Genomic DNA, 21,181 nt, shown 5'->3' on the forward strand with positions numbered 1-21,181 from the left:
GTGCGAGACCCAACAAACCATCATTGACTTTGCAAATGAAGCTCAGCATCAACACAATGCATAGATCTTGACAATAACAAGTGACAACGACACCGAGTTCAAGAACTACACCTTGGATGAGTTTCTTAGTGATGAGGGGATCAAGCATCAATATTCCGCACCTTACACCCCTCAACAAAATGGTGTAGCGTAGAGGAAGAACCGGACGTTGATGGATGCGGCAAGGACCATGATGGCGGAGTTCAAGTCTCCATACAACTTTTGGGCCAAAGCCATCAACACTGCGTGTCATGCATCCAATCGGCTCTACCTCCGCAAAGGCTTGAACAAGACCCCATATGAGATACAAGCCCAATCTTAAGTACTTCCGGGTGTTCGGGTGTAAGTGTTTCATTCTCAAGAAAGGTGTTCGTTTGTCTAAATTTGAGGCTAGAGCTCATGAGGGCATATTTGTTGGTTATGCTACAAACTCCCATGCTTACCGTGTCCTCAGTAAGTCTACGGGACTTATTGAGGAGACATGTAACATGGAGTTTGATGAGAATAACAGCTCCCAAGTGGAGCAAAGTGGCACTTGTGATGTAGGTGATGAAATTCCTCCCCAAGCCATAGGAAGAATGGGTGTTGTTTTATCCTACCCATTGAGGATCCCCTTGTGGCCGAAGGAGAAGGACAATGTTCCACTCACGTGGAGACATCACCAACCCAAGGCCCACACGCTTCCGAAGAACAAAGTGAAGGCCCTCAACCTCATGAACAAGACCAAGGGCAAGATCAACCTCAAGATGGTGTTGAATCACCAAGTGATGCCCAAGGTCAAGTTCTCTCATCCAAGCAAGTTCAAGATCAAGAGCAAGCTCAAGATCAAGAACGAGCTCAAGACGACGCTCAATATGATCAAGTAACCGCTCCTCAACTCACTCCAGAGGAGGAATTAGAGCGTCGTGCCGCCAAGATCGCATCCCAGCTATCCACCAAAGACCATCTCATGACAAATGTGCTTGGAAGCTTAAGAAAGGGGGTAAGCACTCGTAGACAATTAGCAAACTATTGTGAACATCACGCGTTTGTCTCTTGTGTGAACCCCAAAAGGTCTATGAGGCGCTCGAAGATCCGGATTGGCTTAATGCCATGCATGAAGAACTCAACAACTTCAAGCACAGCAAGGTGTGAAGATTGGTGCCAAGGCCAACGGGGAACCATAATGTCATTGGAACCAAATGGATAGTCAAGAACAAGCAAGATGCTCATGGGATTATCATTCGCAACAAGGCTCGTTTAGTAGCCCAAGGCTACTCCCAAGTCAAGGGTATCGACTACGGTGAAACCTTTGCTCCCGTTGCTCGCCTTGAATCCATTCGCATGTTAATTGCATGTAGCGACCCGACCTCAAATGGTCACGTCTCTATGCTTCAGTGTCATCCCTGGATCGGTAATGCTGACACACACAGTACTCGAGGATTTATAACAGAGTAGCAATCACACACTTATTACATCAAGTGTCTCAAAAGAGAACTTATTACAATAAATATGGCTTAAGGCCATCTAATACGATAACAACGGAAGGCTTGGAAGATAAAGTGAGTTCATCAACTCCCACGGCATAGCTGAGCTGCACGGTAACGACCTAACGAACCTTACTCCTCGTTTGAAAAGTCTGCAACATAATACGTTGTAGCTAGAAAATGGGTCAGCACATGGAATATGCTGGCAAAGTAACACAGTAGAGCAAGAACAGAATAATGCTATCACTACATGCATATTTGGCTGGTGGAAAGCTCTATGGTTACGGTTTTTGCGAAAAGCCAATTTTTCCCTACAACAAAGGAATAGAGTTTTATTTAACTATCATGGTAGTTGAAACATCATTGAGAAGGTTCCTCCAACTCAATCCCAATTAAAGTAATTAACAACCCAACAATATTAATTTAGAGTGATGAGATACTTATGATACTCCAAGTACTAGATACTCAAGATGTCCATAACCGGGGACACGGCTAACCATGATTAGTTTATACACTCTGCAGAGGTTTGCGCACTTTTCCCCACAAGACTCGATCTCCTCCGTTGGATTTCTCGCACTACATGGTGTTTGAGAAACGGATGACCGAGACACAGTCTTTTAGAAGCATTAACCCCTTAAGCTCCTTGTGATAAACCTCTCCAATGCGTCCCATGGTGATGTGAGCTGCCATACTCTTTCCTAGACTCCTAGTTGGTGCATCGAAGGAAAACTCTATGGGCTTAGTGACTGGTGTGAATGTCCTTCCTGGAATTTGAACTTGAATCATCCATCACTCCTCTTCTGGTAAGGTGGCGTTGTAAGTCCCGGTGAAGCTTGGTATTCCAATGTTCAGGTACCTAGTGACTTCCTTCAAGTGTCATCCAAAAGGTGCTTCTTCATCCGGTTGTGCAAACTTGTTCCTTGTGTCCGCCATCCTAAAGAGTAGAAAATGGAGAGGAGTCAGAAATGAGAAAAGAATAGTGATCTAGGGCTTTAGCTTGGTGGTCGTGTCCTACACTCAGCGTGTGCTCTGATACCATCTTGTCGCGACCCGACCTCAAACGGTCAAGTCTGTGCTTCGGTGTCATCCCTGGATCGGTAATGATGACACACACAGTACTCGAGGATTTATAACAGAGTATCAATCACACACTTATTACATCGAATGTCTCAAAAGAGAACTTATTACAATAAATATGGCTTAAGGCCATCTAATACTCCAACGGCATAGCTGAGCTGCACGGCAACGACCTAACGAACCTTACTCCTCGTATGAAAAGTCTACAACATAATACGTTGCAGCCCGTAAACGGGTCAGCGCATGGAATATGCTGGCAAAGTAACACAGTAGAGCAAGAACAGAATAATGCTATCACTACATGCATATTTGGATGGTGGAAAGCTCTATGGTTACAGTTTTTGTGAAAAGACAATTTTTCCCTACAACAAAGGAATAGATTTTTATTTAACTATCATGGTAGTTGAAACATCATTGAGAAGGTTCCTCCAACTCAATCCCAATTAAAGTAATTAACAACCCAACAATATTAGTTTAGAGTGATGAGATACTTATGATACTCCAAGTACTAGATACTCAAGATGTCCATAACCGGGGACACGGCTAACCATGATTAGTTTATACACTCTGCAGAGGTTTGCGCACTTTTCCCCACAAGACTCGATCTCCTTCGTTGGATTTCTCGCACTACATGGTGTTTGAGAAACGGATGACCGAGACACAGTCTTTCAGAAGCATTAACCCCTTACTCCGGGCAGACCATACCAAACCTACATCCCTCTACCTGCTGATCCACCTCTTTGGGAGCTTCACGCAACCTACTCAACTATGCTAGAGCCCATAATAGCTTGTGGCTGCACAAGGAAATTTCTAGCATGAAAATATCTCAGTTCCCTTTGAGCCTGGGTGGCGGACCATAGGATTATCACACGGGTACTCCGGGATATCCTAGGACAACACTGGATTCCCCAGGTGCCCAACAAACAATCCACCCAGATGTGTATTCAAGTTGCCACCTTAAGTTGAACCATTAATTAAAAATCTCACATATGTCATGGATTTCACTCACCCAAACCACGTCTACGAGCATAGCATAGCAATATAAGCAATACGTAGAAGTAACTCCCAAGGGTTTGATAATAACAGGGCAATAGGTTCTACCTCATCAACTACTTCCCAACCCACATTTTAATAACAACCTAACCATGCAATGTTTGAGGATTGGAACTAATGCAGAAAAACTGGTGATAAAGGGGTATGATCAAAGTGTTACTTGCCTTGCTGATGATCCGCAAAACCTCGGGATTCGTAGTAGCACGCTTCGCACTCCGGGTGTTCTATCGCAAACAAACAATAGCATACATAAGCAAACAAACAAATAAACACAGGTAAAACTCAAATAAGACGATCTAACCAGAAAGTTCAACTTAAGAACTCCGGTTTGCAAAAAGAATCAAATCAAACGGAGCAATGAAACTCAAACTGCGAAAGAAACAAGATCCGTTTACAAATCTGGACTAAGGTCAAATTTTACAGTAGCAAAAGTTTGTTCAAGTTGGTTGAACGGAAAGAGGGTTTCGAGACGAAGATCTAGGCGCTTGAATCACCTGATTCCGACAAACAAGCGAAAAGATAAACTAAAACGAAATTCAGATCAGAAATCACGATTGAAAATAATCACAGAAAAATCCGAGAAAAAGAAAACTTACGAACAGGCTAACGAACGAGCGTTCGTTGTCTGTAACTAACGAGTGAACTCCGTTCGTTAAAACGAACGTCCGCAAAGTAACTAAACTGTGAGAAACCGGTGAACCGATCTATCCCAAAAAACTAGGGTTTCTAAAAACCGAACCAGGCTTTCTAAAAAAACCGAACGGTTCTACCTCCGGTGAGTACCGGCGCGGCGGGCGGCGGGGCAGTGCGGGGCGGCAGCGGTGCGGGCAGAGGGCGGCGGCGGCGCGACAAGCGGGCGGCGGGGCGGCGCGGCAAGCGAGCGGCGGCGACGGCGCAGTTGAGGGCGGCGGGGTGGCGGCTCTAGGGGGCGGGGGCGGCGGCTTATAATGAGGGCGGGGTGGCGCGGCTTGGAGGAGGGGGCAAGGCACGGGGGAAACGGAGTCCCGGCCGGACTCCCGTTTGGCGTCGGCGGCGCGGGGACTGGGCCGGCGGCTTGGCTTCGGCCCAGTTAGCCCCTGCGCGATTTTTTTTAAAATAATAATTCCGCCGAAAATAAAAAAAATCCTAGAAAATAAAATAAAAAACTAAAAATGCCAAAACAAATTTTCCCGTCTAAATAAAATATTTAGAACAAGATGAGCATTTTCTTGGCCCTAAAATGCAACTTTGAAAAGCGTGCAATTTTTCTAATTCAAATAAAATAGCAATAAACTCCGAATAAAACAAATATTTGATTTTAATATTTTTCCTCCAATATTTCATTTATTTTGGAGAAGTCATATTATCTCCTCTCATATATTTTTAATATGAAATATTTTCGAAGAGAAAAATAATTAAAACCAAAAATCCTCGTTTAATTATTTGATAAAACTCAAATATGAAAACAGGGAAATCCCCAACTCTCTTCGAGGGTCCTTGAGTTGCTTAGGATTTCGAGGATCTCAGAACGAAATGCAATAAAATATGATATGCATGGATGATCTATGTATAGCATTCCAAATTGAAAATTTGGGATGTTACATTGCATATGCTTGTGATCATAACTTTAAGTTGCAACAAATGGATGTGAAGAGTGCTTTTCTTAACGCTCCTATTAATGAGTTGGTATATGTGAAGCAACCCCCCGGGTTCGAGGATCCCTATTTTCCCGATCATGTGTTCCAACTCGATAAGGCACTCTATGGCCTTAAGCAAGCCCCACGTGCGTGGTATGACCACCTCACCGAGTTGTTGCAAGATCGTGGTTTTGAAATTGGGAAAATCGACCCCACTCTTTTTACTAAAAAGGTCAAAGGGGAGTTGTTTGTGTGCCAACTATGTGTTGATGATATTATCTTTGGTTCCCCTAACAAAGCTTTCAATGAGGAATTTGCCGCACTCATGACCTCCAAGTTCAAGATGTCCATGATGGGAGAGTTGAAGTTCTTTCTCGGGTTCGAAGTCAATCAACGAAGAGAAGGAACCTTCATCAACCAAGCCAAATACACTCAAGACATGCCGAAGAGATTCAAGCTAAGTGATGTCAAGCCGGCTTCCACTCCAATGCCCGTCAAATGCCAACTTGACATAGATCCCAATGGTAAAGCGGTGGATCAAAAGGTATATCGCTCCATGATTGGCTCCTTGCTTTACCTTTGTGCATCTAGACCGGATATCATGTTGAGTGTGGGAATTTGTGCACGGTTTCAAGCCGCACCTAAGGAAAGCCACTATGTGGCGGTCAAGTGAATCTTTCGATATTTGGCTCATACCCCAAACTTTGGCTTGTGGTATCCAAGAGGATCTAGCTTCAATCTTGTGGGCTATTCGGACTCCAATTGGGCGGGAGACAAAGTGGATAGGAAGTCAACTTCCGGAGGGTGCCAATTTCTTGGTTGCTCTTTGGTGAGTTGGTCTTCCAAGAAGCAAATATTGCGTGTCTCTCTCGTCCACGGAAGCGGAGTATGTGGCTGCCGGTAGTTGTTGTGCACAACTTCTATGGATGAGGCAAACTTAAAAGGATTATGGTGTCATTTGTGACAAAGTGCCTCTTTGGTGTGACAATGAAAGTGCCATCAAGATTTCTCTCAACCCGGTGCAACACTTCAAGACGAAGCATATTGAGATTCGGTATCACTTCATCCGGGATCATATTAGGCGAGGGAAGATCGAGCTCAACTATGTCAACACTCTTGATAACCTTGCAGATATCTTCATGAAGCCCTTGGATGAAGCAAGATTTCATGAGTTAAGGCATGAGCTAAATATCATTGATTCGAGCAATGTTGCTTGAACCCTTGCACACCCCGCCATACTCAACTTGTTATCTTGTTTAGGTGTAGGCATGGACATAGGGGGAGTGTTGTTCTCTCAATGAACTCTTCCTCCCCCATTATGCATAAATTCATCAACTCTTTCACATTAGCCATTGTTGATGGTACTTGTGCTTCAAAGATGAGTTTTGGTCATGGGCCCAAGGATAATTCTTCGCGGTGCCATGCCAATTGACTCAAACATAGCTGGCTCCGGCCACCGCCCTCTCGTTAGAGAGGTTGGGTTGCTTGTTCAGTCCTTGTTGTCTCTTGTCTCTCTTTCCTTGTGTCATGCTTGTGTGTGTTGTCTCGTGTTTCTGCGTTTTGGTGCGTCTGTTCGCTTGAAGGTTTCTTTGCAACGGCCCTTTGTTCTTCTCTATTTGAAACCTGCATTTTCTTGGGCACACGGTACTACCGCGGCATGCCACGGTACTACCGCGGGAGCTGCGCATTGTAATACCGCACCCAGCATGGTAGTAATTTTTTACTACCGCCTAGGGGAGCGGTACTACCGCCCTCGGTGCGGTACTTCTGCCCAGGCGGTACTACCGTGATGACACGCGGTACTACCGCACAGTCGAGGGCGCTTGGGGGTTAAGAGCGAGCAGGGGAGTTCCAACTCCCCCATACCCATTCACTCCTTCTCCCCACGCCGTTTCTCTCTCTCTCCTGCCCAAGAACAGCGCCGGAGACCCTTGCCGGATCTCCATCTCCGGCCGCTCTCCTCGTATTCCGTCCGGTGGGATCGTTCCCCACCACTTCCTCTTGCCATGGAACAAGGTTTCTCCCCCAATCCCTCTCTCTTTCCTTCGTTCTTTCGTTTCTAGGTTTTTGGGGAGATGCATGTTGTTCTTGAGATTTTAGGCTAAATCTATGCAAGAGTAGGATGTAGGAGAGTAGTAATGCATAGAGATGGTACTTGTTGTATTGTCCCATGGTAGATTTGATCAACCGTAGTACTGCTTTGCTGTCACAGTTGTGCTCGGACCCAGTTGAGGTTTTGGATTTGACACCGTGCGGTACTACCGCATCTCCGGTGCGGTACTACCGCTCCTCAGGAGCGGTACTACCATGCGAGGCACGGAACTAAAATTTTACTGTCGCTCCGAGACACGGTACTACCGTGCCACCCCGGCGCGGTACTACCATGGCTAGGAGCAGCACTAAAATTTTAGTACCGCGTAGCCATGCGGTACTACCGTTGTAGTCAAATCTTCCAAGTGGCAATTACCAAGTGCGAGTTCTTCTTGTTTCACCTATTTTGTTGTGGTCTTTGCATTAATCCTTCTCGCTTCTCGTGCACGTTTTTGTGTTTTGTGTCTTAGGTGGTGGCTCCGGTGCTCCTGCTTGCCGTTCCAATCCCAGTCGTGACACAGGCTCCAAGCGTCTGCGCAACCAAGACAAAGCACCAGAGGGCTCCAATGCCCCCCAACGCAGGACTAAGACCACCGCCACCAAGCTCAAGGAGCCCACCAAGGGCATGGATGAGATACCTCTTGCTGAGTTTTCCTCTCGAAGGAAGATCAACCCCTATGTGAATCCTCGTGCCAACTTCAGCGGGAATGATCTGTTCTGGACCAAGCAGCGGTATCTCACTTATGTGGATGTGATCAAGGCAAAGCAGAACATCTATGTGGACGTGCACTGGATTGACATGCACCACATGAGGGATGAGAGGCACCGTGATTACTTTGGTGAGGCTCTAGACCTCGTGGAGCAATTTGGCATTGAGCATGTGATCTCATTCCATTTGGATTATGACCCTGAGATTGTGGCCCAGTTCTTTGCCTTGGTCCACTTCCATACTGATGGGGAATGGAAGATGATCTGGATGACCAACGGACAGCGGATGACTGCTACATGGAAGGACTTCATGGATTTGCTTCAGGTTCTTGATGAGGGGCTCAATACACCCGTGCGTGTACGCCCTCATGCCAATCCCGAGTCAGCCAACAAGAACAAGCTTCAGCCCTACTATGTTGAGAAGTCGCTTCCCAGTGGCAAGAAGGCGTGGGTGCTGAACCCCTTCCTCGACATCATGTATTGCGTCTTCCGCAACTCTCTTTTTCCCCTCATTGGTGACGACAAAGTGCATGCCTATCTTGTGGATATGATGCTCATCTGTGAGGAGGCGCGTCTCTCTCAGACTCAACCACTTGATGTCTCACATATCATGTGTTGCAAGCTTCGGTTTGTGGTGTTCACCCGTAAGGTACCCATCTATGGACCTTACCTGTTTCTATTGATCACGAGGACTTGGGAGAAGCTCTATCCCAATGATGAGTTTTTCGCCCCTGACTGGATTCGCCATGAGCCCATCAGGCTCTGTATCAAGCCCAAGTGGGCCAACACTACTATCCGTGCTGAGGCAGCAGCTACTCAGAAGGATGTGGATGCAGATGAGGTTGAGGAGGAGGACGCTGATGAGGAGAGCTCTGCTGGCTACTCGCCTTCATCTTCTGAGCCCTCTTAGGCTAAGAAGCTGAAGAACAAGATGAAGGCTCTGTTCTGCATGCAGGCAAAGGGGCAGTACCGGTCTCATGTTGCTCAGAAGTCAGAAGGAGAGTCGCCACCGTGACAAGAGGATCTTGAGGACGTTTGGTGAGCACATTTCCAGTGGATTTGAGAGGGTCATCACGCCAGAGGTAGCCTGGATGGCGAAGCAGGGCTATAGGTGGACTGATTCTGAGGAGGACAAGGAGGAGTCCATCCTAGCTACCAAGTCTGACGAGGAGCGTGTGAGTGATTACTCCGCTCGAGCCACCACTTGTGTTGTAGGTGTCCTCTCTGCCTTTTTGGTGTCTCGATGCTAAAGGGGGAGAGAGAGTAGGATTTGCGAGTTGTGAGTCGTTTTTTCGTTTGCTTTGTTGTTGGACCTCGTTTGCTTTGGTTTGGTTTGCGCTTGTGAGACCTTTCTATCATATGGTGTAAGACATATGCACTCTATCATACCTTATTGAGCTTATGCTATCTTGTGCTAGTTATATTATGCTCATATGTTTTATCTTGCTTAGTGTTAGCCTTATTGTTGCAAGATATGCCTTGTCTATAAAATATAGGGGGAGTGTTGATCCTAGTATGTGTGCCATGCAGTCCAAAGCACTCATCTAGATAGCACACATCTAGGGGGAGCCCGTCTATATTTTAGAGGTATGGGGTTTGCCCATGTTCTATGTTAATGCACTAAAAAGGGGGAGACTGTAAGGGCATATTCATCCCTTAGTTGTTTTGGTGATTGATGACAATGCTTTTGTGGACTAATCGTGTGCATTGAGTATTTCAAACACTTCATCACTAGGCACAAGACGATATAGTGCCCCTCGAAGACTATTGAAGACGGTGTTTCTCTATGTTTCTTCTCGGTGGATTTGAGTCATAGGAAAGCCGTACAATTAAGAGGGGGTCCGCTTTGGAAAGGTTTGGGTGGAATCATCACGTACACGTCTTCTCCATTGCATCACCTTTCCTTTGGCACTTTGGAGCATCCTCCGTCTTTTCTTGTCTATGCGAAAATGTCATGTTTGCTGATCTGGGGCATGCGGTAGTACTGCTCCTAGGAGCGGTAGTACCGCAGGCCCTTGCAGTAGTACCGGCCTCTGGCGCGGTAGTACCGCAAGTGCCCACGGTACTACCGCTTCCTTGGAGCGGTAGTACTATGACCTCAGGCCAGGCGCTGCTGCTATTGCGGTAGTAGGGTGCTACCTCTTTTAGCACTGCATTGGTTTTCCTCGAAGAGGAAGGGATGATGCAGCAAAGTAGCGTAAGTATTTCCCTTAGTTTTTGAGAACCAAGGTATCAATCCAGTAGGAGGCTACGCGCGAGTCCCTCACACCTGCACAAAACAAAAAAAATCCTCGCAACCAACGCAAATAGGGGTTGTCAATCCCTATAGGGCCACTTACGAGAGTGAGATCTGATACATATGATAAGATAATATTTTTGGTATTTTTATGATAAAGATGCAAAGTAAAATAAAGGCAAAGTAAATAGCAAAGTAAATAACTAAGTAGTAGGAGATCAAGATGATAAAGATAGACCCCGGGGCCATAGGTTTCACTAGTGGCTTCCCTCAAGAGCATAAGTATTGTACGGTGGGCGAACAAATTACTGTTGAGCAATTGACAGAATTGAGCATAGTTATGAGAATATCTAGGTATGATCATGTATATAGGCATCACGTCTGAGACAAATAGACCGACTCCTGCCTGCATCTACTACTATTACTCCACTCATCGACCGCTATCTAGCATGCATCTAGAGTATTAAGTTAAAAACAGAGTAACGCCTTAAGCAAGATGACATGATGTAGAGGGATAGACTCATGTAATATGAAGAAAACCCCATCTTGTTATCCTCGATGGCAACAATACAATACGTGCCTTGCTGCCCTTACTGTCACCGAGAAAGGATACCACAAGATTGAACCCAAAGCTAAGCACTTCTCCCATTGCAAGAAAGATCAATCTAGTGGGCCAAACCAAACTGATAATTCGAAGAGACTTGCAAAGATAACCAATCATACATAAAATAATTCAGAGAAGATTCAAATATTATTCATAGATAGACTTAATCATAAACCCACAATTCATCGATCTCAACAAACACACCGCAAAAAGAAGATTACATCGAATAGATGTCCACAAGAGAGGGGGAGAACATTGCATTGAGATCCAAAAAGAGAGAAGAAGCCATTTAGCTACTAACTATGGACCCGTAGGTCTGAGGTAAACTACTCACACTTCATCGGAAGGGCTATGGTGTTGATGTAGAAGCCCTCCGTGATCAATGCCCCCTCCGGCGGAGCTCCGGAACAGGCCCCAAGATGGGATCTCGTGGATACGGAAAGTTACGGCGGTGGAATTAGGGTTTTGGCTCCGTATCTGATCGTTTGGGGGTACGTGGGTATATATAGGAGGAGGAAGTACGTCGGTGGAGCAACAGGGGCCCACGAGGGTGGAGGGCGCGCCTGGGGGGGGGGGGTAGGCGCGCCCCCCTACCTCGTGGCCTCCTGTTACGTGTCTTGACGTAGGGTCCAAGTCTCCTGAGTTGTATTCGATGAGAAAATCACGTTCCCGAAGGTTTCATTCCGTTTGATATTCCTTTTCTTCGAAACCCTAAAATAGGCAAAAAACAACAATTCTGGGCTGGGCCTCCGGTTAATAAGTTAGTCCCAAAAATAATATAAAAGTGGATAATAAAGCCCAATAATGTCCAAAATAGTAGATAATATAGCATGGAGCAATAACAATAATAGATACGTTGGAGCCATATCAAGCATCCCCAAGCTTAATTCCTGCTCGTCCTCGAGTAGGTAAATGATAAAAACAGAATTTTTGATGCGGAGTGCTACTTGGCATAATTTTAATGTAATTCCTCTTAATTGTGGTATGAATATTCAGATCTGAAAGATTCAAGACAAAAGTTCATATTGACATAAAAATGATAATACTTCAAGCATACTAACAAAGTAATTATGTCTTCTCAAAATAACATGGCTAAAGAAAGTTATCCCTACAAAATCATATAGTCTGGCTATGCTCTATCTTCACCACACAAAATATTTAAATCATGCACAACCCCGATGACAAGCCAAGCAATTGTTTCATACTTTTGACATTCTCAAAACTTTTTCAATCTTCACGCAATACATGAGCGTGAGCCATGGATATAGCACTGTAGGTGGAATAGAGTGGTGGTTGTGGAGAAGACAAAAAGGGAGAAGATAGTCTCACATCAACTAGGCGTATCAACGGGCTATGGAGGTGCCCATCAATAGATATCAATGTGAGTGAGTAGGGATTGCCATGCAACGGATGCACTAGAGCTATAAGTATATGAAATCTCAAAAAGAAACTAAGTGGGTGTGCATCCAACTTGCTCGCTCATGAAGACCTAGGGCAATTTGAGGAAGCCCATCATTGGAATATACAAGCCAAGTTCTATAATGAAAAAATTCCCACTAGTATATGAAAGTGATAACGTGAGAGACTCTCTACTATGAAGATCATGGTGCTATTTTGAAGGACAAGTGTGGTAAAAGGATAGTAACATTGTCCATTCTCTCTTTTTCTCTCATTTTTTCATTTTTGTATTTGGGCCTTTTCTCTTTTTTTATGGCCTCTTTTCTTTCTCTTTTTTTATTTGGGCGTCTTTGGCCTCTTTTTTTATTTTTCATCCGGAGTCTCATCCCGACTTGTGGGGGAATCATAGTCTCGATCATCCTTTCCTCACTGGGACAATGCTCTAATAATGATGATCATCACACTTTTATTTTTCTTACAACTCAACAATTACAACTCGATACTTAGAACAAAATATGACTCTATGTGAATGCCTCCGGCGGTGTACCGGGATATGCAATGATGCATGAGTGACAAGTATGAAAGAATTATGAACGGTGGCTTTGCCACAAATACTATGTCAACTACATGATCATGCTAAGCAATATGACAATGATGGAGTGTGTCATAATAAACGGAATGGTGGAATGTTGCATGGCAATATATCTCTGAATGGCTATGGAAATGCCATAATAGGTAGGTATGGTGGCTGTTTTGAGGAAGGTGTATGGTAGGTGTATGATACCGGCGAAAGGTGTGCGGTATTAGAGAGGCTAGCAAAGGTGGAAGGGTGAGAGTGCGTATAATCCATGGACTCAACATTAGTCATAAAGAACTCATATACTTATTGCAAAAATCTACAAGTTATCAAAGCAAAGTATTACGCGCATGCTCCTAGGGGGATAGATTGGTAGGAAAAGACCATCGCTCGTCCCCGACCGCCACTCATAAGGAAGACAATCAATAAATAAATCATGCTCCGACTTCATCACATAACGGTTCACCATACGTGCATGCTACGGGAATCACAAGCTTCAACACAAGTATTTCTCAAATTCACAACTACTCAACTAGTATGACTTTAATATCACCATCTCCATATCTCAAAACAATTATCAAGTCTCAAACTTATCATAGTATTCAACACACTCATAAGAAAGTTTTATTATTAATCTTGTATACCAAGCATATTAGGATTTTAAGCAAATTACCATGATATTTAAGACTCTCAAAATAATCTAAGTGAATCATGAGAGATCAATAGTTTCTATAAAACAAATCCACCACCGTGCTCTAAAAGATATAAGTGAAGCACTAGAGCAAAATTATATAACTCAAAAGATATAAGCGAAGCACATAGAGTATTCTAACAAATTCCAAATCATATATGGCTCTCTCAAAAGGTGTGTATAGCAAGGATGATTGTGGTAAACTAACAATCAAAGACTCAAATCATACAAGACGCTCCAAGCAAAACACATATCATGTGGTAAATAAAAATATAGCTCCAAGTAAAGTTACCGATAGAAGTAGACGAAAGAGGGGATGCCTTCCGGGGAATCCCCAAGCTTTGGTTTTTAGGTGTCCTTAGATTATCTTGGGGGTTCCATGGGAATCCCCAAGCTTAGGCTCTTGCCACTCCTTGTTCCATAACCCATCAAATCTTTACCCAAAACTTGAAAACTTCACAACACAAAACTTAAAGTAGAAAATCTCGTGAGCTCCGTTAGCGAAAGAAAACAAAATACCACTTCAACGTACTGTAATGAACTCATTCTTTATTTATATGGGTGTTATATATACTGTATTCCAACTTCTCTATGGTTTATAAACTATTTTACTAGCCATAGATTCATCAAAATAAGCAAACAACACACGAAAAACAGAATCTGTCAAAAATAGAACAGTCTAAAGTAATCTGTAGCTAGCGCAAGATCTGGAACCCTACAAATTATAAAATAAATTTCTGGACGTGAGGAATTTATCTATTAATCATCTTTAAAAAGAATTAACTAAATAGCACTTTCCAAATAAAAATGACAGCAGTTCTCGTGAGCGCTAAAGTTTCTGTTTTTTACAGCAAGTCCAACAAGACTTTCCCCATGTCTTCCCAACGGTTCTACTTGGCACAAACACTAATTAAACACAAAAAACACAACCAAAACAGAGGCTAGATAATTTATTTATTACTAAACAGGATTAAAAAGCAAGGAATAAAAATAAAATTGGGTTGCCTCCCAACAAGTGCTATCGTTTAGCGCCTCTAGCTAGGCATAACAAGCAAGAATAGATCTAGGTATTGCCATCTTTGGTAGGCAATCCATAAGTGGCTCTCATAATAGATTCATAAGGTAATTTAATTTTCTTTCTAGGAAAGTTTTCCATGCCTTTCCTTAATGGAAATTGAAATCTAATATTTCCTTCCTTCATATCAATAATTGCACCGATCGTTCTAAGGAAAGGTCTACGAAGAATAATAGGACATAAAGGATTGCAATCTATGTCAAGAACTATAAAATCTATGGGCACATAATTCCTATTTGCAACAATAAGAACATCATTAATTCTTCCCATAGGTTTCTTAATAGTGGAATCCGCAAGGTGCAAGTTTAGAGAGCAATCATCAAAATCACGGAAACCTAACAAATCGCACAAAGTCTTTGGAATCGTGGAAACACTACCACCCAAATCACATAAAGCATAGCATTCATGATCTTTAATTTTAATTTTAATAGTTGGTTCCCACTCATCATAAAGTTTTCTAGGGATAGAAACTTCCAATTCAAGTTTTTCTTCATAAGATTGCATCAAGGCATCAAGAATATGTTTAGTAAACGCTTTATTTTGACTATAAGCGTGAGGAGAATTTAGCACGGATTGCAACAAGGAAATACAATAAATCAAAGAGCAATTTTCATAGTTAAATTCCTTGAAATCCATAATAGTGGGTTTAGCAACATATAGGGTTTTATTTTCTTCAATCCCACTTTTATCAAATTTAGCATCAAGATCAAATGATTCAGAATTCTTGGAACGCCTTCTAGGTAAAGGTGGATCATATTCAGTCCCATCATTATCAAGATTCATATTGCAAAACAAAGATTTAATAGGGTACACATCAATAACTTTTAGATCTTCATCATTATTTTCATAGGAACTAGAAGAACACGCTTTTATAAAGGCATCTTTCTTAGCACGCATCCTAGCGGTTCTTTCTTTGCACTCATCAATGGAAATTCTCATGGCTTTGAGAGACTCATTGATATAATGCTTAGGTGGAATAGATCTAAGTTTCAAAGAATCAACATCACGAGCAATTCTATCAGCGTTCCTAGCCAAATCATCAATCTTAAGCAATTTTTCTTCAATCATGGCATTAAAATTCTTTTGCGAAGTAATGAATTATTTAATATTAGATTCAAAATCAGAGGGCATCTTATTATAATTTCCATAAGAATTGTTGTAGGAATTACCATAATTATTAGAGGGATTACTAGGATAAGGCCTAGGGTTGAAATTTCCTCTATACACGTTATTACCAAAATTGTTCCTACCAACAAAATTCACATCCATAGATTCATTATTATTCTCAATCAAAGTAGACAAGGGCATATCATTAGGATCAGAAGAAACACTCTTATTAGCAAATAATTTCATAAGTTCATCCATCTTTCCACTCAAAACATTAATTTCTTCTATCGCATGCACCTTTTTATTAGTAGATCTTTCAGTATGCCATTGAGAATAATTAACCATAATATTATCTAGGAGTTTAGTAGCTTCTCCTAAAGTGATTTCCATAAAAGTGCCTCCCGCGGCCGAATCTAAAAGATTTCTAGAAGCAAAATTCAATCTGGCATATAATATTTGTATAATCATCCACAAATTTAAACCATGAGTAGGACAATTACGTATCCTTAATTTCATACTCTCCCAAGCTTGTGCAACATGTTCATGATCAAGTTGCTTAAAGTTCATAATATCGTTTCTAAGTGAGATGATCTTAGCAGGAGGAAAATACTTAGAGATAAAAGCATCTTTGCACTTGTTCCATGAATCAATACTATTTTTAGGCAAATATGAAAACCAAGCTTTAGCACGATCTCTAAGTGAAAAAGGAAATAGCTTCAATTTAACAATATCATTATCCACATCTTTCTTCTTTTGCATGTCACACGAATCAACGAAGCTATTTAGATGGGTAGCGGCATCTTCACTAGGAAGGCCGGAGAACAGATCTTTCATAACAAGATTCAGCAAAACAGCATTAATTTCACAAGATTCGGCATTGGTAAGAGTAGCAATCGGAGTGCTAACAAAATCATTGTTGTTGGTATTGGCGAAGTCACACAATTTAGTATTATCTTGAGCCATCGTGACAAGCAAGCAAACTAACACACAAGCAAACAAAAAGCAAGCGGGCAAAAGGAGGCAAATAGAGAGGGAGGATAGAGAGAGAGGGTAAATAAAACGACAAGGGCGAAGTGGGGGAGAGGAAAACGAGAGGCAAATGGAAAATAATGTAATGCGGGAGATAAGGGTATGTGATGGGTACTTGGTATGTTAACTTTTGTGTAGACCTCCCCAGCAACGGCGCCAGAAATCCTTCTTGCTACCTCTTTTAGCACTGCGTTGGTTTTCCCTGAAGAGGAAGGGATGATGCAGCAAAGTAGCGTAAGTATTTCCCTCAGTTTTTGAGAACCAAGGTATCAATCCAATAGGAGGCTACGCGCGAGTCCCTCGCACCTGCACAAAACAAATAAATCCTCGCAACCAACACAAATAGGGGTTGTCAATCCCTATAGGTCCAAATACGAGAGTGAGATCTGATAGATATGATAAGATAATATTTTTGGTATTTTTATGATAAAGATGCAAAGTAAAATAAAGGCAAAGTAAATAGCAAAGTAAATAACTAAGTAGTAGGAGATCAATATGATAAAGATAGACCCGGGGCCATAGGTTTCACCAGTGGCTTCTCTCGAGAGCATAAGTATTCTACGGTGGGTGAACAAATTACTGTTGAGCAATTGACAAAATTGAGCATAGTTATGAGAATATCTAGGTATGATCATGTATATAGGCATCACGTCCGAAACAAGTAGACCGACTCCTGCCTGCATCTACTACTATTACTCCACTCATCGACCGCTATCCAGCATGCATCTAGAGTATTAAGTTAAAAACAGAGTAACGCCTTAAGCAAGATGACATGATGTAGAGGGATAGACTCATGTAATATGAAGAAAACCCCATCTTGTTATCCTTGATGGCAACAATACAATACGTGCCTTGCTGCCCTTACAGTCACCAAGAAAGGACACCGCAAGATTGAACCCAAAGCTAAGCACTTCTCCCATTGCAAGAAAGATCAATCTAGTGGGCCAAACCAAACTGATAATTGGAAGAGACTTGCAAAGATAACCAATCATACATAAAATAATTCAGAGAAGATTCAAATATTATTCATAGATAGACTTGATCATAAACCCACAATTCATCGATCTCAACAAACACACCGCAAAAAGAAGATTACGTTGAATAGATCTCCACAAGAGAGGGGGAGAACATTGCATTGAGATCCAAAAAGAGAGAAGAAGCCATTTAGCTACTAACTATGGACCCATAGGTCTGAGGTAAACTACTCACAGTTCATCGGAAGGGCTATGGTGTTGATGTAGAAGCCCTCCGTGATCAATGCCCCCTCCGGCGGAGCTCCGGAACAGGCCCCAAGATGGGATCTCGTGGATACGGAAAGTTACGGCGGTGGAATTAGGGTTTTGGCTCCGTATCTGATCGTTTGGGGGTACGTGGGTATATATAGGAGGAGGAAGTACGTCGGTGGAGCAACAGGGGGCCCACGGGGGTGGAGGGCGCGCCTGGGGGGGGGGGGTAGGCGCGCCCCCCTACCTCGTGGCCTCCTGTTACGTGTCTTGACGTAGGGTCCAAGTCTCCTGAGTTGTATTCGATGAGAAAATCACGTTCCCGAAGGTTTCATTCCGTTTGGACTCCGTTTGATATTCCTCTTCTTCAAAACCCTAAAACAGGCAAAAAAACAACAATTCTGGGCTGGGCCTCCGGTTAATAGGTTAGTCCCAAAAATAATATAAAAGTGGATAATAAAGCCAATAATGTCCAAAACAGTAGATAATATAGCATGGAGCAATAAAAAATTATAGATACGTTGGAGACGTATCATAGGGGCGGATGTAATTCTTTTCATCCGCGCCCTATGCGGTAGTACCGCACCGGGTGCGCGGTAGTACCGTGCGCTCTGGCCAGGCTCAGCAGCTGGCGTGGCAGTAGGAGCAGATGTAATTTTTTACATCCGCACCCCGCGCGGTAGTGCCGCTCCTGGCTTGTAGTACTACCGGGTCGGATTTTTGCATAGATCCCATCTCTGCGGAAGTTGCCACGGATGTATTTTTATATGTTCGTGCCTTCCCAAAATCTGGACCATCCCTGCCTTGCGGTAGTACCGCAAGGGGGAGCGGTAGTACCGCGCCAACGGTTCTACCGCCCTCTGCCTCACAGCTTCAGGGTTGTTCTGGTTTTTTCTGCTCGGGCGGTAGTACCGCGGGGCACTGCGGTAGTACCGTGTGCCCTTGCGGTAGTACCGCGTCCCCGGCGCAGTAGTGCCGTGCCACGCAGGCTGAGTTGGTGGATAACGGTTGGATTTGTTCTTCCACTATATAAGGGGCGTCTTCTTCTCCGAGTTGACTATCTCTTCCATCCCCAAGCTCCATTTTCGCCCGATCTCTCTCCCTAGCCAATTAAACTTGTTGATTCTCTAGGGATTGGTTGAGACGGCCTAGATCTACACTTCCACCAAGAGAAATTTGATCCCCCCGCTCATCCCTTGTGGATCTTGTTACTCTTGGGTGTTTGAGCACCCTAGACGGTTGAGGTCACCGCGAAGCCATATTCCATTGTGGTGAAGCTTTGTGGTATCGTTGCGAGCCTCCAATTAAGTTGTGGAGATAGCCCCAACCTTGTTTCTAAAGGTCCGGTTGCCGCCTCCAAGGGCACCAATAGTGGAATCATGGCATCTCGCATTGTGTGAGGGCGTGAGGAGAATACGGTGGCCCTAGTGGCTTCATGGGGAGCATTGTGCCTCCACACCGCTCCAACGGAGACATACTTCCCTTCAAAAGGATGGAACTTCGGTAACACATCCTCGTCTTCACCAGCTCCACTCTTGGTTATATCATGCCTTTACTCATGCAAGCTTATTTGTGTTGTATCCCTTGCTTGCTTGTGTACTTGTTCTTGGTGCATCATATAGGTCGCTCACCTAGTTGCATATCTAGACAACCTACTTTGATGCAAAGTTTAAATTGGTAAAGAAAAGCTAAAAATTGTTAGTTGCCTATTCACCCCCCACCCTCTAGTCAACTATATCGATCCTTTCAGGAAGGCGCGCCCCCACCCTCATGGGCCCCTCGCAGCTCCACTAGCGTACTTCTTCCTCCTATATATACCCATATACCCTGAAAACATCCAGGAGCACCATGAAACCCTATTTCCACCGCCGCAGCCTTCTGTACCCGTGAGATCCCATCTTGGGGCCTTTTCCAGCGCTCTGCCGGAGGGGGAATCGATCACGGAGGGCTTCTACATCAACACCATAGCCTCTCCGATGATGTGTGAGTAGTTTACCACAGACCTTCGTGTCCATGGTTATTAGCTAGATGGCTTCTTCTCTCTATTTTGATCTCAATACATAGTTCTCCTCGATTCTCTTGGAGATCTATTCGATGTAATTCTTTTTGCGGTGTGTTTGTCGAGATTCAATGAATTGTGAGTTTATGATCAAGATTATCCATGAACAATATTTGATTATTCTTTGAAATCTTTTATGCATGATTTAAATATCTTTGCAAGTCTCTTTGAATTATCAGAGGATAAAAAGATGGGGTTTATATCATATTGCTTGAGTTTATCCCTCTACATCATGTCATCTTCCCTAACGTGTTACTCTGTTCTTATGAACTTAATACTCTAGACGCATGCTGGATAGCGGTCAATGTGTGGAGTAATAGTAGTAGATGCAGAATCGTTTCGGTCTACTTGTCGCGGACGTGATGCCTATATACATGATCATGCCTAGATATTCTCAAAATTATTCGCTTTTCTATCAATTGCTCGACAGTAATTTGTTCACCCACCAAAGAATTTTCTATCTTGAGAGAAGCCACTAGTGAAACCTATGGTCCCCGGGTCTATCTTCCATCATATTATTTTCATATCCACTTGCTTTCTATTACAGTTTATTTTGCAATCTTTATTTTCCAATCTATATCATAAAAATACCAAAAATATTTATCTTATGATCTCTATCAGATCTCACTTTCATAAGTGACCATGAAGGGATTAACAACCCCTTTATCTCGTTGGTTGCGAGGTTCTTGTTTGTTTGTGCAGGTACTAGGTGACTTGCGTGTTACCTCCTATTGGATTGATACCTTGGTTCTCAAAAACTGAGGGAAATACTTATGCTACTGTGCTGCATCACCCTTTCCTCTTCAAGAGAAAATCAACGCATGCTCAAGAGGTAGCAAGTCCCTAGAAGCAACAATAGTAGCCGCGATGCTGGACAGTGGAAGTACTGCTTATAACTGGTACTACTGCTTCCCAGACTGGTACTGCCGTGGGAGTGCTACAAAGAAGTCCAAGCAAAACAAATGGATACAATAAAACCTGAAGTGTCATAACTTTTGCAAATGAGCTCTGAATTGAACAAATTCAAGCTTGTTGGATAGGTGACGACAAATACTATCCAACAACGATAGAGGAGTGAAACCTCCATCAGTGAAGAACCGGCATAAACTCCCACATCGAAAACATCATAGAA

This window comes from Triticum urartu, chromosome 1, assembly GCF_003073215.2.
Source record: "Triticum urartu cultivar G1812 chromosome 1, Tu2.1, whole genome shotgun sequence".
Taxonomy (NCBI): Eukaryota; Viridiplantae; Streptophyta; class Magnoliopsida; order Poales; family Poaceae; genus Triticum; species Triticum urartu.